This window comes from Patagioenas fasciata, chromosome 9, assembly GCF_037038585.1.
Source record: "Patagioenas fasciata isolate bPatFas1 chromosome 9, bPatFas1.hap1, whole genome shotgun sequence".
Lineage (NCBI taxonomy): Eukaryota > Metazoa > Chordata > Aves > Columbiformes > Columbidae > Patagioenas > Patagioenas fasciata.
Genome location: NC_092528.1, coordinates 21,107,356 through 21,121,147, shown reverse-complemented (window position 1 = coordinate 21,121,147; position 13,792 = coordinate 21,107,356). Strand labels below are relative to the sequence as shown.

The 13,792-nt window shown below is 45.4% G+C and overlaps 1 long non-coding RNA gene across 2 annotated transcripts in view; it reads left to right on the top strand.

Moving 5' to 3' along the window:
- Positions 1-13,792, top strand: part of LOC139828645 (uncharacterized) — an 85,065-nt gene that overhangs the window by 26,001 nt on the left and 45,272 nt on the right. For both annotated transcript variants that reach the window (XR_011740533.1, XR_011740534.1), the window contains exons 3-4: positions 4,649-4,753; positions 12,795-12,918. This is a non-coding gene — a long non-coding RNA (uncharacterized lncRNA). The remainder of the gene's footprint in view (positions 1-4,648; positions 4,754-12,794; positions 12,919-13,792) is intronic.

Genomic DNA, 13,792 nt, shown 5'->3' with positions numbered 1-13,792 from the left:
ATTCCTCATCCTGAGACTGTCAAGTTAGCCACAAACTCTAGGTAGGGGTTCAGTATCTTCTTTGCCCACAGCAGTCTTTGTGGGTGCCATGGAAAACTGAGAACCAGAAAGTTGTTTTGTGCCCATTTCTAGCTATTGTCACCTCTCCTGGCACAGGAAGACCTCCCGTGCTCATTCAGCCCCTGCCAGTGTGTAATGTGAGTGGGAAAGCAAAACAAACCCAAAAACCCCCGCGAGCAGAGATCACTGTAGAAAGATTGACTTCTGCAACTCAGAGCTACCTTCGAGGAATGCAGCGAAAGCCAGCCAAAGACACCATCTGTTTGTGGCGGAATGTGTAAATTTATATCTATTTCTGAATTCTTGAGTTGTGAAATTGGAAATGTCTCAGCTGCAGTGTACATAGTACATGAAACATCATGGAGATCGACTCTGTGTTTGATCCCAGGACACGTGCCCGCTCATATTGAAACTGAATGAAATGAGGCAAGACAATAGCAGCCAGCAGGAACCATTGCAAAACTTCTGTGTTTTGCCCTTGCAAAGCTCTTTCAGAGAACTCACCAGGACTCACCATGGAAAAGTAGCAGCAACTTGATCAGCCAGTTTCCCACATTATGCATCAGGCATTTCCAGCGCCTTTTCCCCCAAAATCAGCTGGCTTTCTGAGTGTGAATCACTCAGATTCACATCAGCCAGAAGCCTGACTGGTCCTGATTTTCAGTGCTGTTCTCTTTCAGTGGTTCACCTCACATGTCTCCTCTTTCTTTCAATGCTTGTTCCTCACACTGAGAGGGTGAGTTTTTCGCCTCTAACCTCCTTAAAATGTTTTGGAGGAATGCTTGTATCTCTAGGCAGAAAGACCATCCATCAACAGAGGCCAGGAAATCAAATGGCACAGTGAGTCAGAAGCTTTGCAGATTGTTTTGGGCAGCCCAAAGGTGGGTCCCATCTACTGACCATGGGCAGGAGCACCCTGATTTGGATGCCAGCACTTCAGGTGAACATGGGTCCTTGATCTAGTAACTCACAGCCTCTGGTATTAGTGTATATCAGCCTGTTGTCCACTATGTCTATTTAAACGGGTCATTCTTCAGGGGACATACTACCCTTGTGTTTCTAGCCCAGAGGGACCTGAATCCTTGTTGGATTTTCAGTGTGCTTCTGTGCAATAGTGATAAAGATGGGAAAGAAAGGGAACAGCCACTGGAGTGTGGAAATTTTCAACGGACCAGTACAGAAATCACAGTATCACACAGTATCACAGTATGTTTGGGATTGAAAGGGATCTCAAAAGATTATCTAGTCCAATCCCCTTGCTGGAGCAGGAATGCCTAGGTGAGGTCGCACAGGAACATGTCCAGGCGGGTTTTGAACGTCTCCAGAGCAGGAGACTCCACAACCCCCCTGGGCAGCCTGTTCCAGTGCTCTGTCACCCTCACTGAGAAGAATTTTCTTCTCAAATTTAAGTGGAACCTCTTGTGTTCCAGCTTGATCCCATTGCCCCTTGTCCTATCATTGTTTGCCACTGAGAAGAGCCTGGCTCCATCCTTGTGGCACTCACCCTTTATATATTTGTAAACATTAATAAGGTCACCCCTCAGTCTCCTCTTCTCCAAACTAAAGAGACCCAGCTCCCTCAGCCTTTCTTCATAAGGGAAGTGCTTCACTCCCTTAATCATCTTTGTTGCCCTACGCTGGACCCTCCCCAGCAGTTCCCTGTCCTTCTTGAACTGAGGGGCCCAGAACTGGACACAATATTCCAGATGGGGTCTCACCAGGGCGGAGTAGAGGGGAAGGAGGACCTCTCTCGATCTACTGACCACCCCCCTTGTAATACACCCAAGGATGCCATTGGCCTTCCTGGCCACAAGGGCACAGTGCTGGCTCATGGTCATCCTGTTGTCCACCAGGACCCCCAGGACCCTTTCCCCTACACTGCTCTCTAACATGTAATTTCCCAACCTATACTGGAATCTGGGGTTGTTCCTGCCCAGATGTAGGACTCTACACTTTCCCTTGTTAAATTTCATCATGTTATTCCCCGTCCAACTCTCCAGCCTGTCCAGGTCCTGCTGGATGGCAGCAGAGCCTTCTGGCGTGTCAGCCACTCCTCCCAGATTAGCGTCATCAGCAAACTTGCTGATAGTACACTCAGTTCCCTCGTCCAAATCGTTAATGAATATATTGAATAATATTGGCCCCAGTACTGACCCCTGAGGCACTCCACTAGATACTGGCCTCCAACTAGGCTCCGCACCACTGACTATCACTCTCTGGCTTCTCTCCTTAAGCCAGTTTGCAAGCCACATCACTACTCTATAGTCTAGACCACACCTCCTCAACTTAATTGTGAGGATGCTGTGGGAAACTGTGTCCAAGGCTTTACTGAAGTCAAGGTAGACCACATCCACCGCCCTGCCATCATCCATCCACCTTGTTACATTCTCATAAAAGGCTATGAGGTTGGTCAAGCATGACTTACCCTTGGTAAAGCCATGCTGACTGCCCCTAATAACCCTCTTATCCTTGATATGCCTTGAGATGGCACCACAGATACGCTGTTCCATTACTTTCCCAGGGACAGAGGTGAGGCTAACCGGTCTATAATTACCTGGGTCCTCCTTCTTGCCCTTTTTGAAGACTGGAGTGACATTTGCTTTCCTCCAATCCTTGGGCACCTCTCCTGTTTCCCAAGACTTGGAAAAGATGATGGAGAGCGGTCCAGCAATGACTTCAGCCAGCTCCCTCAGCACCCAGGGATGCATCCCATCTGGACCCATGGATTTATGGATGTCCAGACTATTTAATTGCTCCCTAACCCAGTCCTCATCGACTAAAGCAAACTCCTCCATTGACCTGGCTTCATCCGGGGTCTCAGGGGTACAGGGTCCCCAGGACAGCCTCCAGCAGAGTAGACAGAGACAAAGAAGGCATTCAGTAATTCTGCCTTCTCTGCATCTTCTGCCACCAGGGCACTCACCCCATTCATCAGTGGGCCTACATTGCCTCTGGTATTAGTTTTATCTGCTATATATTTGAAAAATTTCTTTTCGCTGTCCCTGACCCCTCTCACCAGCTGTAATTCTAAGGAGGCCTTGGCTATCCTAGCTACCTTCCTACATCCTCTAACAGCAGCCTTATATTCCTCCCAAGTGGCCAGCCTCTGCTTCCATGACCTGTAAACTCTCCTCTTCTGCTTGAGCATACCCAACAGATCCCTATTCAACCACACAGGCCTCCTGGCTCCCTTCCTTGACTTCCTACGTGTGGGGATGCTCTGATCCTGAGCATGGAAGAAGCAATCTCTGAATGCAATCCAGCTCTCTTGGGCCCCTTTTCCTTCAAGCAGTCTTGCCCATGGGATTTCCCCCAGCAATTGCTTGAAAAGGCCGAAGTTTGCCCTGCTAAAGTCCAGGGTTGCAATTCTACTTGCTATTCTGTTCCTGCCACACGAGATGCTGAACTCCACCATCTCGTGGTCACTGCAACCCAGGCAGCCCTCGACCTTTACTGCTTCGACCAGACCCTCCTTGTTAGTGAGGATGAGATCCAGCAGTGCACCTCTCCTGGTCGGCTCCTCCACCATCTGCATGAGGTAGTTATCATCAGTGCACTGGAGGAACCTCCTGGACTGTGGCTGGCTGGCTGAATGGTCCTTCCAGGAAACATCCGGGAAGTTAAAATCACCCACAACAATCAGGGCCTGTGACTGTGAGGCCACTCTCAGCTGTGCATAGAAGGCCTCATCAACTTCCTCAGCCTGATCTGGTGGCCTGTAATAGACACCTACAACCGTATCACCCCTGCCAGCCTGTCCCTTGATCCTGACCCATACACTCTCAACTCGCTCCTCATCCGCTCCTGGGCAGAATTTAGTACATTGCAGTTGCTCTCTCACATAGAGAGCAACTCCACCACCACGCCTGGCTGGCCTGTCATTCCTGAAAAGGGCGTAGCCATCCATGACCACATTCCAGTCATGTGAACTGTCCCACCACATTTCTGTAATTGCCACCAGATCATAATCTCCCGACTGAACATAGGATTCTAACTCCTCCTGCTTATTCCCCATGCTGCGCACATTGGTGTACAGGCAGTTCAGGGAGCGAGCAGAGCACACCAATTTCTCCCTAGGGGCACAGGAGGCCACCCGGTCCTCATCAGTTTTAGAATGCTACCCCACTAGGACAAGTGCCCCACTGGGACAAATGCTACATGCCATCAGCACAGAATGATTATGGTGGTTTTTACAAGTGCGAATATCCTTAGATTAGGTGGGTAAGGTGAACATTTTCTTACCCACGTTCTAGCCTGTTATTCAGGTTGCATATTAGTGAGCTCTGTCTTTCTGATATAACTACCCTGTCAATTGTCTCACAAATACATTGCACCCTCCCCTTGATTAAAGTTGCATAGAGCCTTCAGCTTTGTCAATGGTGTAATTTGCATTTTACTTGGCTTACAAGCCTTGGGGCTTTGTCTTATATAGGATATGCTATACAATAATTAGCCTGGAACCAAGACAATATGTGTTTGCATGATAATGAGGTGTTTTCTTCTTTCAAAGCCTGACTCATGTTGAAAGGGTTGTATTCCAGTCATCTTCCAGTCATTTAGCTTAATTCTTGCATGTATTTTTCAACAGGTTTTGGCCAGACACACTGCTTTGGGGTACTATGAATACGGCCGCTAGGACTATTTGCTACCAGGCCTCAAGCTAGCAGAGCTGGCTGTGAATAAAGTGGCACAGGTAAGAATTACTTGGGCCCTTTAATTATTTTAATTAATTAAGATTTTGAATTGTAATAATTTAAAAAAAAAATATTATTTTGGAGTTTTGAGGCATTAGTTGGATGCCATGGAACACTTTCAGCACCTTTAGCATATTCTTACTGTCTTTTGATTTCACAGAGTTTGGGCTCTTCCCTATTTATTAGTTTTGCCCCTTGGATAATTACAGCTCTCCTCCTCTGTGATCGCCTCTGATCATATTATAATTTCCTTTAATCTTCATATGAAATTTCCTTAGATCCAGGATCCAGAATAAATTTGAGTGTTATTGATCAAAATAATGTGCCGCATCTTAAAAGAGCCCTTACTGCATGGTGCATATTCTTGTAGCTCATTACAGCAGAATCACTTTGAAATGCAGTCTTGTCCCCTTCCCTGTAATGGGAAGAAATGATCTAGTCTTGATTATACTATTGTTCCCCCTTTTGGTGTAGAATTAACATCAATCAGCTGGACAGCATGATTGATTTTCTAATTAATAAGGCATTTGTATCAGCTTGCATAACCACACAAAGCTTAATGGGTTCCCTACTGTATCTGAAAACTGATTTTGTGTGTGTGAATTTACTCCTGCACTTGGAAGATTCTTAACTAGGGGTGAGGCCAGTTAGAGCACCCTTCACGTATAGCTCCCCAGTGTAGTGAATGCTTAAAAGCATGTTTCACCAACCACCAGAACCTGATTTAAAAGATTATTTTAAACAATTACTTTTGTCCCAAGACTGAAAAAAACCAAGAGGTGTGGGAGAAAAAGAATTAATGCTCTTCAAGGAGATGTCAACATACAGTGGATGGCACAGCACAGCCCTGCCACAGGTGGCATGTGGGTTAGGGTCATCCTGGGGTGCGCCAGCTAGTGCCTCGCTGCCCTTTGGTCAGCTTTGCATCTCTTGGTTTGGTTTATGCTAAAAAAAGTCCTGGATTATCAAAATGACCCAACCAGCTTTACTCTGAGCTAGGGGAGTGTCTGTGTGCTCCACCATGGGCTGTGTGACATCCCATCTGCATCTCGGTGGCAGCTGTGCCCTCAAAAAAATTCTGGACCATAGAGATATCCCAGCCCTCCCAGCTCTCTCAAACATCAGAGATGGTGGCTGGAGAAGAGAAAGGCCAGTTAATAACCTTAACTCTGCCCAGTGCCAGGAAAACCTGACTCCTGTTGCTACAGACACGAGACCGTAGAGTCATGGTGTGACCAGGCAGTGATGAGGAACTGGGCCGTGTCCTTGGTGAATAAGTAAGCATAAAACCTGGAGGAGATCTGTCCCACTTTGAGCTCCTTTTCTGGGCTACAGCAGCTAATTGCTGTGACAGCATAAATGATTTACACGTGTGTGGCTGGCACAGGGTGCGAGGAGCCCCCGTCTCTGCCTGCGTTTGAAGGGCTGTTTGCAGCCAGAGGCACGGCTGCATCTGCAGCCACGCACCCGCAGCAAGCTGCACATTGGGTCCCATTTCCCTGGGAAGATGGTGATGAACTCCAGCACAAGCTGAGCAGAGAGAGTGTCCTGCAGGACCCGGCTGCAAGAAAAACGCTGGCTTGAGAAATTCTGCTCTGATGCACCAGTTTTCTTGCGCATATAACCTTCACATACTGCCGGTCAAAGGAGAGCAAAGCAGAAATCAACATGAATTGCTGTTACCTTCTTCCATTTGACTTTGATCTGGCTGCGCTCAGAAAATTATTTCATTCTTATTTTGCATCGTTCAACGGAAGGACAGATACTGCGGGCTCTGCTCCTGTTATGAATCTCCCTTTGGCTGCACAGTCTCCAGGATCAAAACATGAAACAAAGACTAAATCTTGCAGGTAAACCAAACAAAACGAGGTCAAAAAAGTTCCATGATTTTAATCTACCTTGTAAATTAAGTGCAGTGCAAATGTGAGCACAGAGCAGCTTCTTCACCGCCTTCTACCCTGTCTTACACTTGCCCAGCCCCCTTGCACTAAATTATAAATCTGATGGCAAAAGCTATACATCAGCACAGATTTTGGCCCTTAGCCCTTACATACTGTCTAGAGAATGAACAAGCTTCACAATGTTAAAATAAATAGACTCACATGCAAGCCTGAGATGATTTAGATCAGCTCCCTGGTGCAAGAAGCCGTGGCCACCCACATTGTAGTTACCGCATCTGGGACGGACTGTCAGGAAGGGCAGCTCCAATGCTGCGGGGGGACAGGGGGTTCGCACCAGTCACTGCTGAGGGGAGAATGTGAATTTAAAGCTTTGGGGGAAAGAAGGATCTGGGAATAACCTGCTATGGAGCTGCACAGGCTGCTACAATGATGTGCTGGAGGGTTCCTGGCCGGGTCAAGCTGATGTACTTTATTCCTTGAATGAAATGGTGATGTTGGTCTAAAAAGGCAAGTGGTACTTCCAGTAAAATGCGAACACCACAATTTGGCTTTAAACTGTACTAATCTAAAGTGTTTTACTATACGTAACATGATGGCATCTCATTCTCTGTTGAGATATAATGAGATACAGTTGGAGATTCACATCATATCAGCCCTGGCATTTCAGGTCAGTTTAGGCTCCACACCTCAGAGCAGCAGCCAAGAACACAAAACCTCAAATCCATTTGCATAGCAACATCCCAGTACATCTGATATGAAAAGTTATGTGATTTCTCTACCTAGACTGAAAAAGAAAAAATACTTTTTAAAATATTAAATATTAAAAAAACCAAAAAAGTTACCAGGGAAATCAGACACCTACAAGGCAGGACAGGCTGAGTTCACAGAGCCATCCCTCAGAACACCTCCTGCCAGCTGGGCGGTGGGACATCTGTGGTGATGCTGTTGGCCAGCTGAGACTGTGCAATCATGTTAAACCTCCGGCGATGCAGTTTAAACTAAAATATTTCAGCCCTTCTTGATGAGATCAAAACCACACACTGTAACAATGACTCAGCTGGTGTGTAGTAAAGGAGGAGAAGATGAAGCAGATGAGCTTTTGCTTTCTATCTGTGTCATGAGAGACGGGTGCAAGCCATAGGCCTTGGGAACCGTTCCTCTCCCAGCACCCCGGCTGAGCAAGGAGGAGATTTTGGGGCTGAAATTGCCCTTTTTGGCCATCGAGATGGGTGCCTTCTCATGAGAGCAAGGAGCAGTGCTGGGTGGGGGGGCCTCCTGACCTCTTTTGGATGCTAAAGGAAGATTTCTGGTTCTTGAATTAAACTCTCTGTGCCCTGTGTTCCCCTCAGAGGTTTTCCCTGGTGCTATTCAGGTTCCAAGGCTGCTGCCAAGGGCAGTTGGCTGCAGGGACCTGCAACCCCAGCACATGGCTCTGCTACAAGAAAGAACGAAACCCTGTCACCCAGGCAGGGTCCTGCTTCCTTTGCTTCCTTTTCTTTCTCTTTGTGTCTCGACCTCCTGACAGATACCCATCAATTTTTCTATCATGTATCGCATGATACACACATCCATCTTGGAGATGCTCAGCTTGTTGCTGTGATCTTTGATTGAAACAACATGGGATGTTGGAGCAACAAGTGCTAACAGCTCGTCTCATGAGTTGTTAACTTGGTTCTCATTTAGATTTTATATTTGGCCTGTGTTTTATCCTTCTGGGGAATTTGTCATCTCTCATTAATCTGGGATCACGTAATATTCTGTGTAACCACCTTATTGATTGTTCTAAATGTGCAATCATTTATTGTTTTACTTACTCTGTTGGCTGAATAACATTCCTTTCCCCAGGAGTGAGGCATTATGTAATAATATGAAATGTCTCCTTCTCTCTTTCAGAAAAAAGATCCCATCCTAAAAGGTGAAAATACTTAACTCACTTCATATGTCAGCCTTTAAAAGAAATCTGTATGTTGGGTTCTCTTCATGTGCAACCAGCCTCTGAAGAAACTACAGATTATTTAGGCCTAGGCAAAAACCCCTCTCCCAGCTGCAGAACAGAAGTGCATTCCCATTGCTAAAGGGAAGAGTAAAGAACAGAAGTGTCTGAGCAGTTGCCTGCTCAAAATCTCTGATTAAATGAGATACCAGGGCAAATATTTGTACTTTCTTGCAGAAATTAAAAAAAAAAAAAAAAAAAAAAAAAAAAAAAAATTGTTAAATTCCACCTCAAAGCAAAATATTTAGATATTTTCTCTTATTTTTACTAATTCATTTTAATTGAATGCTGGTACATTTCATCTCGGCAGACCCATCGTAGCAGTAGCTAAGAAAGGAGCAGAGGTGCCCCCAGCCCAGCTCGCCCTCTGATATGCTCTCTGGTGCTCCCCAGAATAAGTGCAGTTACTAAGACAGAGGAATGGTTTGCAGGTGGTATCAGATAGTTTGGAAGGCACTTGGGAACTTGAAGTGAGTCACGCTGAACAAGGTGATGGAGACGAGAATTTCAGGGTGATTATTTGGCTTTTCAAAATATCAGGCTCAAAATGAGCGCTATTATTTTTAGTATTATTCACTGTTGTCATCGTAGCATCTGCTTGAAAGCTGGTGGGATTTTAAACGACCTGCAAAAAAGGTGAATATCTTCAGGTGTGTATCACAGTGAGGGCTGGGGATGCACTGTTGAGTCGGACACTTGGTCCGCAACATCATGCACGATGCACGAGCATCCTCCAGCACAGCACGGACAGTAACTGTTCAGTTTCTATTTGGGAGGGAATCCTGTGCTTGCAGTGAGACTCAGGCTTTTGTTTTAAGTCATACAGAGATGGAGCTCAGACAGCCCTGTGTGGGGTCACCCAACCATCTGAGGGGATGCCCCAGACAGGCAGAGGGAAAGGCAAGGATGGCTCCCGGTTCCTTCTCTGTTGGATCATTTCCTCCTCTCATCCCTGAAATACTTCAGAGGAAGGTTTATCTTTTCTTAATCACAGGACGTTGTGCAGTGTCTCTGTAATATTAAAATATCTCCTGATTTTCTGGGGGTATTCTGTTAATTAGTAGGTTTCTCCTCCCAACTAGGCTGTAAATGGGAAGAGTACATACTAAACTGATTGCCCTACTTATGTAGCTACTCGGAGGAATGCTAAGAAGGATTAACATGCATAGCAGAAGGCTTATGACCCTGGGAGACAGAAGAACCTGAAATAACCTTAATATCCTGTCAACTCGCATTACCAAACCTCAGTGAACAAGAAGAGCCTATTTAGTAGTCTGTCTTGGAGGAAGAATTCATATCTTTTATCTAGCTTATTCCTCCCTCTTTTCAAATGGAAGTGTTGCCTTTATCTCTCCTGATTTTATTTTTATGAGGCATAATAAAGCTGCCTCGCTTCCCCACATCCCCCCATCCTAAATAACACCCCCATGTCTCAGGTCCCTAGAGGTGCCTTTGTCATGCTGTTGTGTGGTGAAAACAACCTGCACCCAACCAGGCTGGGCAGAGGGACGCGAGCCAGCCCCAAACGCTGCTGCGGTGGCACCTTGTGCCCACCCATGACGTTACCAATGCCACCCCTCTGCTCCTGCATGCTCTGTGCCCACGCTGGGCAGGAGGAAGGTGAGCTGCCTTAAAATGTTGTAAATCTTCTCTTTTAAATATTTTATTATCCTCCATGAACTGCTGTTGTGTATTTCAGAGTTGCCCCAGATGGAGCCCTGTCAAAGCTGTGAGCACTTGTCATACCCACACCAGTGCCTGCTCCTTATGATCACAAGTATAGTTTGAAGTCCATAAGAGATTTCACCCAAACCCCAGATATTTTCCTGTCCCTGGTCTTCCAAAACTGATCGTCTGGTTTTCTTGTGTGTTTGATCCTGATGGAGAGCTTGGTTGTCATCAGACCCCTCTTTTCAGTGCGTAGCACAGCTCAGCCATTCTGAGGCCCTATCATCACGTAAATAAATATTAAGAGTTGTAATAAAGAAGGAATTCCCATCCCTATAGACATTTAACACATGTACATTTAACACAATTCTTCTCCATTTTGACCCTGTGAAAGTTCACTAGTGTCCACGAAGCTAAATACACCCCTTGGTGCTGAAGTGACAACCATTGCTGGTATTTCAGTCCCTGAATCCCCCACATGCTGGGGACAACCCAGCCCTGGCCACCAGGTCTCCGGTTCCAGGAGCATCACAGACATGGTTCCAGGAGGGGTACACTTTAACGGGAGATGCAGCAGTGCTCCTGTGGCAGGCAGCATCCTTGTTATTGTTAATTATTCTTCCTTCCTCACCTTTCCTCTTGGGGTTTAGTTCAGCCCTGTTAAAAGAGGAGTTATATCTTTAATTAAAAAAAAAAAAAAAAGGAAGGGTCAGAAATGCATCCTGCAATTAAAGAGTTCAGTCTAATCAGGACAGAAAAATACATATGTAACTGTCTTATGTGTCCACTTCTGAGATTCCCTTTCAGTGTTAAATATGTATGGAGCACCTTCCTTGACAAATGACATTTTCGTTACAGTTCATGGGGAGCAAAACTTAGCTTAAAGAGGCAAGAAACATGAGGGAAAGAGCTGACCCTTGCTGCTACACCCCCGTAACAGTCCACTACGCTGGCAGCAAGCCAATCCTGCTGCAAGGGTCATTGGAGGGAAATGGAAGCAAAAATCAGCCCCAGCATTGGCACAGTCTCCCATGTCTATGGGCCAGGAGAGAAACATGCTGAGCATAGAAAAAGGTCAGAAATGAACCAATGCATTCTCCAGTCACCCTGCTTTCCTTGCTTAAATAGAGGAAACATCAGAAGCTGCATTTCTATTCAAAGTGAAGGCCTTTGGGCTTGAAAGCCCTGGTAGCAAACGCATAATGAGGGAAAGCAACAAATACAAGTATTTCTCCTGTATGAAGGAAAACAGAGAATATAGTGAGGAGAAAACCTAATCTGGGATGCATACAGTATTTATTCAGGCTACATTTTTCAAGAGCAGCAATCTAACTCTGCACCTGCTGAAGGAAATAATTCAATTCTTACTAAGGATAATAGTAAAATTCCCATTTAACAGGATGACAACACTCCTACCCCAACCATTGCTGACTGCTTGGGGGTGCAACGACTGTTGCTTGGGGCTGCCCACCCAGCCCTTCATGGTCTTAAAACCTGAGTGTGAAGAAGGGGTGAGGAGTATGCAGGATCCAGGACAAGCGCTCCAGGACTTGCTTCGCAGCGGCAGAGGAGAGGAGTGTGTGGGAAGAGGCAGGAGAAAGATTGGAGCCTAATTAAAAGGTCAGCCAGGCTCTTGGCCATGCACCCTCCCCAGCTGATGTAGTCGTCTCCTTTACATCATAACCTGTCAAAAATACAAATGCAATATATCAGCCTGGATGTGGCAATTACAGCCAGAGAGAGAAAAACATTGCTGCGAGGCTGACAGACGCCGGGGAGTGCCTGGCTGCAGCACTTGAGTCATCCTTGCACTTTCCAGCACACATATTTTATTTGAGTCCAGTTGTCAGTTAGTTTTCGTGTTTATTTTGTCTCACATCGCAGGATGGGGTTATGGCATTACCAAGTGTATTTCCATGGTCTGGCAGGCTGGCCTGTGGCACAGCTCACACCACCCTGGGTTCAGAGCTGACCATAAGCAGGGAGGTACATTTATGCTTGAGGGTCAACAACACTATTACAGCAGAGAGATATAATAGAAAAATCATAAGGGATGAGGAAGCGGCAGAGCCCAAAGTATGAGATGACAAATTGCTTGTGAAATGGCCCAGAAGACAGAGGGAGAAGGAGAAAGATGGAGAAACTTCTCTTGACTTTGGTTGGTTAGAAAGGAGATGAAGAACTCAACTATTGATTCATTAACATTTTCTCCAAAATCACTTATAGGTTTCATACCAGCTCTTGCTGCTCAGATTTCCTTTCAGCAGGTCTACGGGAAAATCCCTTTGTGAAAATTCTCATTTACTTCTTAATTGTCTAGATTATTCTTTTTTCCACTGTAGCTCAAACTGGCAGACCCTTTGCTCCGGACCCTTCCCATAGAGAGGCATGTGAAGTGCACTTGTAGTCATGTAAAACTGCTGGAAAATTTGGCAATGGCAAAGAGCCCCTTATATGACTTTTCTCCTTTTTTTCAAGATGGTTATTTGACAAGAAGAATGGGACACGCACACCTGCAAGCAGAAACCCCAATGCTTCTGGGAAATAAAGGCAAAGAGAGGTGAGGGTGAAGCACCAGAGACAGCCCCATCCCAGTGTGCTGGTAAGCAACTAAATAATTGAAATAGCATTTGCTGTCAAGTTCCTGTGTTTTCATAGTGCCCCTTATGAAAAACCCTGCACATTACAGCGCTATAAATCCTTATTATCTACAACTTCACAACCAGAAGCTTCCCATTATCCAAAAGAAGGGTGAATCCCACAAGACACATTAATAGCATTGAAAACTCCTTCTGTTATCTTAAACCTTGATTAATCAACCTTATTTAGCACATGATAGTGGGATAATTGAAGCTGTCCTTGTATTAAAAAAACGCAGTAAGTACTTTAGCATCTACAGCTCCATTTTCTCATTACATAGATACTGATGCTTCCTGGAAACTATTGTGGAATCCTCTGTTTAGGGACAACTCCACTGATTAATATTTTTGATGTGTGTTAGTAGGAGATTCCTGTTTGTAGTGTCTTTAGCAGGAGAGCAGGATCGCTGCTTCTCACAAACCCATCTGTTCCTGCTGCTCATTCACAACCTGGAGCCACAGGCTCCTGTCATCTCCCTGTCATTTCAAAAAATAATAATTGTGGGAGGACAATATAATGGATTGTTCACTGGCGCATTTCTAGATATTTAAAGTACAATTTGGGGGCTGGTTCCAGAAAAAACGGCATATTATTTTTATGAATTTAATGAAATTATGAGCAAATTTGGACTGATCCTGATCTCACTTGGATCTACATTCAGTCACATCTCGTGGAGCTGGCTGACATTTTTGGATTATAAAGTCTTCTGTAACATTTTTCACCACAGAGGTAACCTGGAGGAAAAAGCTCTGCTTTTTTTTTTTTTTCCTGCTTCTTTTTTGGCTCTTTTGCTTATTTTAGTCTTGCAAGACTTTTGCACAGAGAGAACCGTATTT